Source organism: Rhinolophus sinicus, linkage group LG12 (assembly GCF_036562045.2).
Source record: "Rhinolophus sinicus isolate RSC01 linkage group LG12, ASM3656204v1, whole genome shotgun sequence".
NCBI lineage: Eukaryota > Metazoa > Chordata > Mammalia > Chiroptera > Rhinolophidae > Rhinolophus > Rhinolophus sinicus.
The window spans coordinates 19,615,494-19,628,517 of NC_133761.1; positions in this window are offsets into that span (position 1 = coordinate 19,615,494).

A 13,024-nucleotide genomic window follows, 5' to 3' on the forward strand; every position below is an offset into this window, starting at 1 on the left:
AAGAAACCATCAATATTAAAAAAGGTGACCTACTGAATTTGGAGAAAATATTTACAAATCACATATCTGAGAAGGGGCTATATCAAATACATATAAAGAATTCATATAACTCAATAAGAAATAATACAAATAATAATAACAATAATAATCCAATAGAAAACTGGACAGAAAATCGGAATAGACATTTTTCCAAAAAAGACATACACATGGCCATCAGGAACATTAAAAGATGTTCAACATCACTAATCATCAGGGAAATGCAAACCAAAACTACAATGAGATATTACCTCACACCTGTTTAGAATGGCTATTATAAAAAATACAGGAAATAACAAGTGTTGGCATGTCTGTGAATAAAAGGAAATCTTGTGCACTATTGGTGGTATTGTAATCTTTTATATCCACTATACAAAACACTACATATAGAGGTTCCTCACAACATTGAAAATAGAACTACCATGTGACCCAGAAATTTCACTTCTAGGTATTTACCCAAAGAAAATGAAAACATGAAAAAATATGTGCACTCCAATGTTCACTGTAGCATTATTTATAATAGGCAAGATATGAAAAGAACCTAAGCATCCATTTACAGATGAATAGATGAATTACGACATATGTACAACGGAATATTATTCAGCCATAAAAAGAATGAAATCTTGCCACTTGCAACAACATGGATGAATCTAGAGAGCACTATGCTAAGTGAAATAAGTCAGACAGAAAAAAGACAAATATTGCATGATTTATCTTAGGTGTGAAATCTATAAAAAAAAGCAAAAAAAAACAACCAAAACTTTAAGGTACAGAGAACAGATTAGTGTTTGCTAGACACAGGGGTAGGTCTAGCAACCACTTCTGAGTGGGAGAAATGGATAAAAGAGGGCAAAAGGTAAAAAAACAAACAACAACAACAAAAAACTACTAATATTAAATTGTAGACTTTGTTCATGATTCTCATAATATTTAAACATCAGTATGTGACTAGAGACATATTATGAATATCAAAGTGACAAATGCTGAAAAGTGGCTCCCAAAACACTTTTCTCTCTTTCCTTGTCCTAATAAAGAGACTTGAAAGTAAAATAGATACTCGAATTATCAAGCACACACTTTTCTTATATAAGATATGTGTATAACTCTGGCACACTTTACCATACTGACCACATGTGAGTAGTGCTTTTTGTTGGAGTTTTCAATTTCTTAACATGTTTTCCTACTGACCTTAAGAAAACTGCCAAAAATTTAGAAAGATTAAGCACCTCTGTCATTTCAGGTAGTGATATATTATTGGTGATTTGGTAAGAAAGAAAAGACAACAGTTATCTCAAGATTCTATATTGCCCTTCAAAAGAAGAGTCAATGCATCTCTATTGTAGGGATAACTATAATATAGAGGGTGCCAAAAAAAGTATACACATTTTAAGAAAGAAAAACTGTATTAAAATTGTAGTACTCAATATATACCGATAACAAAAGATGAAAACAAGTCATGCTTGGCTTTTGCAATTACAAGAGGTGCTCAAAGTGGTTACCATCAGCATGCAGACACTTCTGATTATGGTGAACTACTACTTGAGCAACATTGACCAAAGTGTCCACTTGCATCCATTTTTTTGGCATCCCCGGTATACACTCTTCATTCTCTATTCAGCTGCCACTGAGGAGTGATTGATTTGTTAATAATTAATAAGATCTTATATCTCATGATATTACATATCTCTCTTATCTCCATAGTGTCCACGGTGGTACAACAGTCAGATTTCCCTTTAACAGAAACTTTGGTGAGGAGTGTAGTTTAATAATGGCTGACTATCAGCTGCCTTACAGTTGGATTTATTCCAACGATCACACTGTAGCTGTATTTCCCACAGACTATTTCCAAACAAACGCTGAGACAAATCCTGCCAAATTAAAGACTCCTTTAATAATGGGCAATATTTGCTTATGCCATTTGCCTAGATAAGATTTACTCAGAACTGAGATTCTGAGTCTCTTGCTAGCCTATTTTCCTTTCTTTCCTCTCTCCTCTAACAAGTATCAGACATGCATTGTGGACCAAAGGATCTCTCAGACTTCTCTCATTCTCTCCAACTGGTCAATGTCAGACAGTCAAAATCCACCAGACACACAACTGTAATTGAAAATGTGGGTTGTTACTCATTCCAACAACTGAAAATACATACCAGGGAAAACTAGAGTATCTCAATTATAGGGTATTAGAAAAAAAACAAAAAACAAAAAACTTATGGGATCTAGATATGTGTTTGGTGATTTGAGGGGTGATGTAAGTAAGTTTGGTTTAGCTCGCTATTGGATGTTATCAAGAAGTAGGAGTAATTTTATGGTTGTATATTTTAATAAATCCTATCTATAAGAAGGGCAGACTAGTGAAAAGATAAAGTTGTATTTGGTAAAGAAATAATAGTCACTCAGATTAGCTAAAAAACAAGGATTGAAAGGAAAAAAAGAACAACTCTGTTTCTTCTACACTCACACTACAACACTTTTGACATTAGATGTGTGGGCATTTTCCCCACACCAATCAATTCTCCAACGCTCTATACACTAACGGGGTGTCCTACAGCTTAACTTAATTCTAACAGTACTGGAGTTAGCACAGACCCCATAGGTTAAGGCTTCAGTCCCACAAAAGTGCCCTAGCCCACTTCAGACACCAACTGTTAAGTCTGGGTTGTCGTCTATGCATCTCACCACCTGGCTATCAATCACAGATTCTAACCACCACCTTCTCAGGTTTGATAATTTTCTAGAACCGCTCACAGAACTCAGAAAAGCATTTACTTACTAGATTTCTAGTTTTACTATAAAAGAACACAACTCAAACAACCAGATGGAAGAGACGCGTAGGGCAGGGTATGGGGAGAGCAGTGAAGGGCTTACATGTCCTGTCCAGGTGTGCCAACTTTCCAGCACCTCTATATGTTCACCAGCCTGGAAGCTCTACAAATCTCTTCAGATAAGGATTTTGTTGAGGCTTTATTGAATAGGCATGATTGATTTAATTATTTGTCATTGGTGATTTACTCAACCTATGGGGAGGTGTGGAGAGTAATGAAAATTCCAACCCTCTATTAATATGTTTAGTTCCCCTGTCTACCTGCCCCCATCTATATGCTATTCAGAAACCCCATGCCACCTGTCATCTCATTAGTACAGGTAAAGAGATCCCAGGTACTAAGAGCTATGTGTCAGGAAATGCGGTCAGGGACAAAGAATCAGAAACTGATACCAGAAACCAAATATATATTTCTTATTATGCCACAAGGATGCTTTGTACTTTGTGACTTTGACAATGTTCTCTCTCTCTCTTTTCCTTTTTCTTTTTTTTACATGTTATGGAATATAAGGGACTGGACTGCACTGATTGCTTCAAAAATTTATATGTTGAATCTATAACTTCAAATGTTACTGTTTTTAGAGATAGGGCCTTTAGGCAGGTAATTAATTAATCAAATAGGGTTCTAAAGATTGGGCCCTAATCTGATAGGACTGGCACCTCCATAAATAGAGAGAAGATGTCAGAGACTCCAGTGTGCACAGAGGAAAGGCCGTGTGAGGACACAATAAAAAGGCACTGTTTACTAGCCAGGAAGAGAATTCTCACCAGAGATCAAATTTGCTAGCACTTCTCTCTGGGACTTCCAGACTCCAGAAATCTGAAAACAAATTTCTGTGGTTTTAAACCCCAGTCTATGATATTTCATCATGGCAGCCTGGGAAGACTAATACACTGAGCCATCTTGTTTTTATGTTGATCGATCATAGTCACACAGTGAACTTGACTGCTATTGATGTTCTGTGAGATTGTTCATTTCAATAGGAGAACACCTCAGCTTATTTCTGACTGCCAGGCCAGTTTATAGTAACACTAAGGTCTAGCTGATGGTATCGGGTCAACTCCCAGTAGTTAGGGGCTACTTCTCGTTTTCGTCTTTTAGCCTTCACAGGTATTTCCTCCCCCAAAAATCTTGTATACATCTAATCTGTTCTTGGGGTGTTTTTTTGTTTTGTTTTGTTTTGGTTTGGTTTTTTTGGGCGGGCACTCCATCCTGAGTGGAACACAGAGCACTATGCACAAGGTAGCAGACCTATTTCTGGAAGATTTTATCAGTCGTAACCTGGGAAACTCCAGGAGATGTCTTGACTAGTTGGTGAGATATGCAGGCATTTAAAAATTATAGGGTAAATAATGCCTACCAAGGGCAGTAAAATAGGCTGTTTTCTATTTGGTTACATTAATGTCCTGCAGTGGAATGATTAGGAAGAAACTGAAAGCAGTTAAACAGTTAAAGGGTCAGAGTAAGAGACTAAGATCCTATTTGATGGCATGTAAAAAGGCCTTCATCTCCTACAGTGAAAGAGTGACTCAGATGAGTATATAACTCAGAATCTTGTATTTATGGCCATAGAGGACCAGAGATATTTAAATGTTGTCAAGGATGGTTGGCATGCTAACATCAGGCATAATTTGTAAAACCTAGGACCCTTAAATGTGGATCATATATTTCCACTGAGAACCTTGAGGACTTTTGGTGTGCACAGCACTCAGAGATTCAATTGGTGAATCTATCTCTGTGCAGTATGATGTAGCACTACCTTGTACAGGAACATACTATGGTTGTTTCTCTACAAGGTAACAGATGACTCTCTCTGGAGCTACTTTCCTAATTGCCAGGCCTAAAACAAGTTATACCATCATTAGCAGGCTGGGGACATGTTGACTCTGATAAGGGTGGAATATAATAACACTCCAAAGGAACTGAAAGATCTGGTCAGCATATCCCATTATGAGATAGAAAGTGTCCCTGAAATTCTACTTGAGGGTTCAATGGTGCTATAACATAAGACTAAATAAATAAGAATTAATGGCCTTAGGTATTTTCTTGGAACAGGAAATAATAGCTAGGCAAATACCTCAAGGGACTTTTAGCTATGATCTCTCAGAAATCTGGAGCAAGAAATGGCTCAAGTTAAGAAAAGTGTAAATGTCTGAGTTGCCCTGACAGATAGTAAGGGTGATTGATATAAAAAAGCCGAGGTAAATGGGTCTGCTGACTGGTTATATGAGAACGTTTTTTGCAATGCCTCCAATGCACTAGCCACTTTTTGCCCATCCAATCCTATGTGTATGATGTAATCAATTCAGTGTACCGGTGATACTCTATGAGATATCCAAGCAGTCAAATCTCTTTGGATGATATGAAATGGAGCAATAGAGTTAACATAACCCTGAGCCAACTGTAACTATATGCTGTTATGTCTTCCGAGTGAATGTGAGCTTATTCTGATTCTCTCTCCAATTAGAAGTGTAAACAAATAAATTTGATAAATCTATGGCCTCATATCATGTATCTGTGATCATGTTAATTTTCTCTAGCACAGACACTGCATCTGGTAGAGTGCCTGAAATTAAAGTTGCCACTTGCTTGATATAATGAAATTTAATTTTCTTGTTCCACATCCTTTCTAATTTTTGCAGGATCTGGACTTGTGAATTAAATTGAGACACAGTAAGATTACCACTCCTACACCCATTAGTTTTTTAAGGTGCTATTTTTGCTGTTTCCTCAAAAAATATGATTATTATTTAATTAAAATCCTGCTGTGAGAGAGGATCCGTTTTAGACAAGCCACAAAGACTTACAAATTATAATAGCTTCTACCACACAAGACAAGGAGCAAATATATTGGTTATACTTTATGCCAAATAGACTCATTCTGATTATACCTTTAGTGGTTAGAAATATGACCACCAGGTGGGTCTGTGGGACCACTGGGTCTAAACTCAAGTTTATACCTGTTCTCTTTTTGTCTCATGTATAACAGGGTAAGGAAGAATTGACAAAAACTGTTAAGTATCTGGCATTTACTCTGCTTAGAAGCTAACAATAAGTTAACCCGCCACAAGTTCATGGTGCTAGCAGAAGACATGAGATTCCTGGATCAAAGACAAAGACAAAGGATTGTATTATTCATGGCACAGGAAGAATCTTGAGTTTCATGTTTTCATTAGTTACTCCTGCTCTCCAAGTCCCATTGGGGTCCATGTGGAGTGATTCAGGTGGACGCTGCACAAAAAGTGTTTTGCCTCAGAGGTGAGGACCTCAAGGTTTCAAAATCTGAATCTGTGATAAGGGGCTGTTAGAAACTAGCTAAATACATCCCAAAGGGAAGCATTATTATCATGGCCAGGAAATCTGAAGTGGACACTGCCCTGGGTGGGGACACTATCTCTTTCTTCTAAGGCTGTTTGCTATACATTCTTTAAAATGTTTCAGAACAAAAGTTGATTCAAGATATGCAAAAATTGAGAGGACCGTGGAGAATTTTTTACCTATAGTCATGCTGCCAATTGTGGTCTCCAGATACAAATGGCAAATTGGACCTTATGACCAGCAGTTCTTAAAGATTTTAGGTATTTCCCCAGTTCTCCTTCACACCATCACAGAGTTATTAGAGTAATTGTGATTCAGTTCTTTTAGGAAAGGATTGAAATAATTATTACTGTGTATAATTTCATTGTGGAATTCTTCCTCTGGAGTACATAAACTTTCATTCAGTTAATTTGCTCTGAGTGAGAAAACTAAATAGGTCTAGAAATTGAGCAATACATCATGAGGTTTTATTGGGGCAACTGCCCTCAGGCTCCTGATTATCCATTCTTGATTTCTTTGGATTGTACACATTTAAGAATTACCCTTATTGAAAGCCCACATGTTTTGCCCTCGTGATACTGTGTGCTACTAAATTCCATAACACTATTTAGGTCTTGGCTGTCATTCTGACATTGTTGTTCATTACGATCATTGGACATATGTGGTGTCAGATGGCTAAGCATTAAACCTGGTCTAGTATATGGTTTTGCAGTTCTAATGTCCCTATTGTTATCAGTGAGCCCAGTACTGTAACAGAATCTTTCTATGGTCAGCTCTGGCTTTCAGAGGAAAAGCCACCAGTGAACTGCCAAGATGCTGGCATCTGACCCACTCATCAGTGCAACCCTCATCACTTGGGTAAATGGAGTGACCCCAAACCTAACCCTGGAATATGATCATCTTGTGGGTTTTGGAGAATAGATAATAGATTCATTGTAACATGCTCGTTGCAGGCATCTTCACCTCTGTTAGCAAAGATTATTGCTTATTTTATAATTCTAGGAGCCATTATTACAATAGGTTTGTACTATTGCCAAGGATAGAAAATATGGTTGCTTTTTATAGATTAATTTAACTAATAAACGCTTTGCAAGACTAATTCAAAAGAGAGAAAACACAAATTAACAAAATATCAGCAATAAAAGGTTAGAAACATCACAGATACTACAGAATTATGCGGATAATAAGGAAATACAATGAACATTATGCCAATGATTTGAAAACTTAGTCAAACACAATTTTGTTAATAAAAACAAAAATAAAAAGAACCCAATTTACCAAAACTGGCTCAAAACAAAATAGGAAATGAAAATAGCTCTATATCAATCAACATGATTGAAAACAAACAAACGAATAAACAAACAAAAACTATGACAAAAACTCTAGACCTAGATGGCTTCCCTGGTCAATTTTACTGAGACTTTTAAAAAAATAACAAATTTGTTATATAAACTCTTTTAGAAAATCTAGAGTATTGGAACTATTCCCAACTCATTTTAGGAGTCCAATATAATCTGACATGGAAATCTGATGAGATTATAAAAAATAAAATCAGAAAAATTTTCTCATCACGCTACATGCAAAATTCCTTAACAAAATATAGCAAACTGTATCCAGTGACATATTAAAGGGATAAACGTCATGATAAAAGGAGCATTCTCAAAAATGAAAAACTGATTTTACATTTAGAAATCAATTTACTACATTAATAACATAAAGGAGAAAAGTATATGATTACCTTAGTAAATAAAGATGAAAACTTTTAATAATATTCAAATACATTTATAATAAAAGCTCATTAATCAAGGATAAATAACATACTTCCTCAGTCAGCTAAAGGAAATCTTAAAACAAAAAAAAAATAAGAAAAAATAAGAAAATTGCAACATTAGCACATAAAAAGCATTACACGGAGCAAAATAAATCTAACTGTATTAACTCACAATCTTATTTCATTTGTATGGAACCCAAAAATAAGTAAAATAATCCATGGTGCTATAAATCAGGAAGTGATTTCCTCAGGTGTTAGGGGTGCAGAGGTTTGGAAATTGAAAATAAACACTTGGGAACTTTTCATGATAACAGAACTGTTCTATATCTGATTTTGGATGGTGGTAGATAGGTCTGCACAATTTCAAAACTCATCTAAATAAAAATGTAAAATATTTTTATTTTGTTATATGTAAATTGCACCATGAATATTACAAGAAAAATATTATATTTGCTCGTTATCTTTTATTTTTATGGATGGGTTCTGAATTTCCCAATCAACTGGGTTTATTTGTTTTGGCTTTGCTGGCCTTGTGCAAACATGACTCAGGATACTGACTTATTTGTAGTGTGACTAATACATTTTAAGTAGCCTTGGTAACAGAACATTATCACACAAGCTGTAAAAGGAGATCCATTGATGTTTTATCCATTTTATAGATTTTCACACCAAATTAAATAATCTATTTGGAGCCAACAGTTTTTGTATAAAATATTTAAGACAACGAATATTTACTGAGTACCTACTGTGTACCGACCGTGCTTTTAGTTCAGCGTACATTAACAAACCAAGCAGGCAAAATTCTCTGCTTTTGTAAAGTTCACAGCCTCCCATTTTCTCTGCTAAATATTGTTAGTCTCCTTCATGCTACTACCTGTTCATCTAAAACTCTAAAAGCTGGATTTATTCAGAGTTTTTTCTTGGATCTGTTTTCTATCTATTTTAATTATCTTGGTGATAATATTTATTCCCATAGTTTCACACATCATTCATTCACTGATGACTTCCAATGTGATATCTCCATCTCTTCTCCCTATAGAGCACTGGACTCTTTTGGCCAACTTCCAACTGAATAGCTAATAAACATCTCAAATATCTAAAACCAGTGTAACTGTAGGCCTCAGTTTAGCCAGGACAATCGTCATTTACACTTATAGTCCTATTGACATTATATAATTATTAATACATTCCCATTCAGTCTGAAAGGGATCTTGATTTGTATAATATGGACATTCTTTCCAAACAACCCTCTTGATTCTCCTTCCCGTTTTAGTTTTATCCATGGGAATAACAGGAAATCAATTCATCTAAGCACTTATCCAAAATAATGTTTCATTCTTGACTACTCTTTATTGCTTATACTCTATCTGCCAGAAACGTCTATCCTCTCTGATTTCAAAACATATTGAATCTAACCAATGTATTACATGTCACAATCATTTCAGATTTATAACACTTTCATTTTCCTTAGCAAGTACTTTTTCCTAAAATTTTACACCCACATAGCATCCAGGGTGAAGTTACTAAAATCTAAATTAAGTCTTGCCATTCCATCACTCAAACCTTTAAATAGCTTCCCATGACTCTCAGCATGAGGTCTACATTAAAACTGATAAAATATTCTACATAATTTTGCTTATGCTTATCTCCTTGTGTTAATTTCCTACCATTTTATGCTTTATTTATTCTGCTTTTGTCAAACATAACATCTTATTGTTTCTCATATGTGCTATTTTATGTGACACCAGAGCTTTAAATTTATCATTCTATCATCCTGGAACACTCCTTTTCCGGTTTTGCGATGCTGGCTTCCCCACACCATTCAATTATCTGCTCCAGAGTTCTTTTAGATGGGAATTTTTTTCCCAATGGATCACTCACATATCTTTACACCTAGGTATTCAAAGAACATTTACTTAAATTGATTTGCATTCCAGGGTAATAAAGATACAGAATGCCGATAGATGATAGATAGATAGATAGATAGATAGATAGATAGATAGATAGATATAGATAATAGATAGATATAGACACCCAGCCAGCCAGACAGACAGATGCCAAGACTGCCAAGATAAACACCTCAATTCTCTCCCCAGAGAAATCTTGTTTACATTTCATGGTAATAATTGTAATGTTTCTCTTGGGAGAGGAAGATGAGTGTGTTTTCTAGCATTCACTTTAGGGATTTTCCTAAGCATTCCTACGCATTCAGGGAGTTTCCTAAGCATTCCACAATTGTGACACAAACCACTGTAAATACAACATCCACTTGGGGTCACCTCTGCATATCCCCCATGGGACCTGGGAAGGTAAGGTAGTGATGCAAACATGGAGTTCACGCTACCTGCTATACTGTGAGTAATCTACTTTCTAAATCCACTTTGGTTAAATGTCTTCCCATCAGCTGAATCTACTGAAACATGGTAAGCCATCCTAGAACCTAGAAGTTGCCACTACATTACTGCTTAGGAACAACTTGGCTGCTTAACAATTAAAAGTACTGATCACCCATTTTGAGTGTTTGTGGAGGGTTCCCCAGACCAACAACAATTCTCAGACAACAGCTAGGTATCCTGTAATTCAACTCAATTCTGACACTATCTACCTGGATAGTGTCAGATTCCCTAGGTAGACAGTTCAGTCCCATCAGTCTGCACCCCCAAACCCCCTTCAGATACCCCCTTCAGAAAGCCCGAGTTATCTCCTGGGCTTCTGATCAACAGGCTATATATAAATTGGGTATTACAAGAACCTCCTAATTGGGTTCAATTAAATTGTTAGAGCAGTTCATAGGACTCAAAGAAACATTTTACTTACTAGATTATTGATTTATAATAAAAGAACATAACTCAGCAACAGCGTGTTGAAAAGATATATAGGGAAAGAACATTGAATTCCTCCATGTTCTTTCCAGGAGCACCAAATCTCAATGTGTTCTCCAAACTGGAAGCTGTCTAAACTCAGTACTTCTGGGTTTTATAGAAGCTTCATTATACAGACATGGCTGATTAAATAATTAGCCATTGGCTATTGAGCCAATCACCAGTCCCTCTCCTCCCACTGGAGGTCACCAGTGGGAGGTGATTGGCCCACCAGCTTTGGGACCAAAAGTTCCAACCCTCCAATCACATGTTTGGTTCTCCTGGCAACCAGTTCCCATCATTGGGGGGAGGGGCCGGGGATCCAAAAGTCACCTCATTAACACACAAAACTACATTTTATTGCTCTTATCACTTAGGATATTCAAATAATGTTAGGGGCTTTGAGCCAGAAAAAGAGATAGAGACCAAATGTATATTTCTTATTAGAAATCACAACAGTTCTTCAGAGGTTAGCTGATTCCCTTGTTCAAATCCTCCAATTGTCTTCCATTTCAGTAAAAAGCAAATCACTTCCTTATTATGCTGGATAAGGTCCTTCATGATTGATCCCTATGTACTATATCTAAAACATATTTATCCTTTCTTCCTGTTTCCCTCCACTTTACTTTCATCTAATGTTCAATTCAAGCTGAGAAACTACTGTCCAAATATCATCACACCATTTCTCACTGCTTCTCACTCTGTACTATACTTTCTCTTCATAGAATATATTTCTACCCATATCCACCAGGTGAAAACCTATTGATGTCTCAAAATTCATTTCAATTTTCTCATCTTGCAAGGAATTCCTCCCTCAGGAGAATTGGCTACTCCCTTCCTTTTTGACCAGCTTATAAATATAAAGCTCTTATTATTCTGCATATAACTTTGCTATTCTACTCTTATTTGTATGTCCGACGTTCCTGTTGCATCACCAAGCTCTTCAGTAGCTACCATTTATTTAGTTCTTATTGTGTGCCAGGAAGTGCACCTTTCACTCTAGTTGAATATAAAGGATGCAGATGTTAGTACTATTTCAGGATTATAGATTGGAATACTGCTCAGAGACTGCCCAGTTGCTAGTAGAGGAGGCAGGACTCTAACCAAAGTCTTTCAAACCCCAAAGCCCTAGTTTGAATCCTTGTGTAGTTTCCATAATATCTATTAGAACCAGAGAATACCATTCCCTTTATATAGATGATATATCTGAGCCTCAGAGTTGTTAAAACTTGCCCATGTTCAGAGATAAGATTTGATTATTGTTTAATTCTAGGACATCATATATATGTATGTATTTGCTATCCAGTAATGAGACTTACAGATAAATGAGTGGGTAAAGATTTCCATGACCACATTGGTTTATAGGGGAAGGAATAAAGAGGACTCAGAAATTAAGTTTAGGAATTGAGATTTTAGGTCTAAGAAATGAGTGACAGAAGTAGGTTTATTGAGTTGAAGAACCTATTTGGTTCCATATGGCAGGTCTTGTTTTAATTATAAGCATGAAGTAATGATGAGGCTATTAGGAAAGATTTTTAACTGGCGAGTTGAGCTAATTTTGGTATAAACTCTAAATCTGTTTTCAGCAAATGGTTACAGGGCTAACTTAATTTGGTAGAAAGGCCGGTCTAATTTCTCACATTGTGACCCACATCTGTCAATCAAAGTAAGTATTGTATAACACCAGACACTGAAAAGTGAAGCAAAGTCTTATTTATTGAGTGTAGTTGGAAAGATTATAGGACAGTAGTGGCACTACCGATTCATTAATTTAGTAATTATTGATCATCTGTGACGTGTAGGATGCTGTGAGAGTCAACAGTTACACACTGAGAACTAAAGTAAACTAACATTTTAGAGAGAGAGATAATGTAATAAACAAGTACACAAGGAAATGAATGTATAAATGACATGTACAGCATTGTGAAGAAAATGAACACAAGACTATGATAAATAATATAATAATAATAATAATAATCATGTATATAGTAGGAAAAGGAAAGCTTTTTGATCAGGTGGTCAGGATATTCCTCTCTGAAGGTATGAAATTTGAGTTTAGAAGGGTAATAACAAATTGAATGAATCCTAAGACATGCATGTACAAAGGCCTGTGGAAAGAGAGTTTGGCATATTCCACAACTGAGTGAACACCAAAATGGGGAAATGCTATTTTAAGCCTAATGTGATGTTCATAATTCATGTTGTTTTATAGA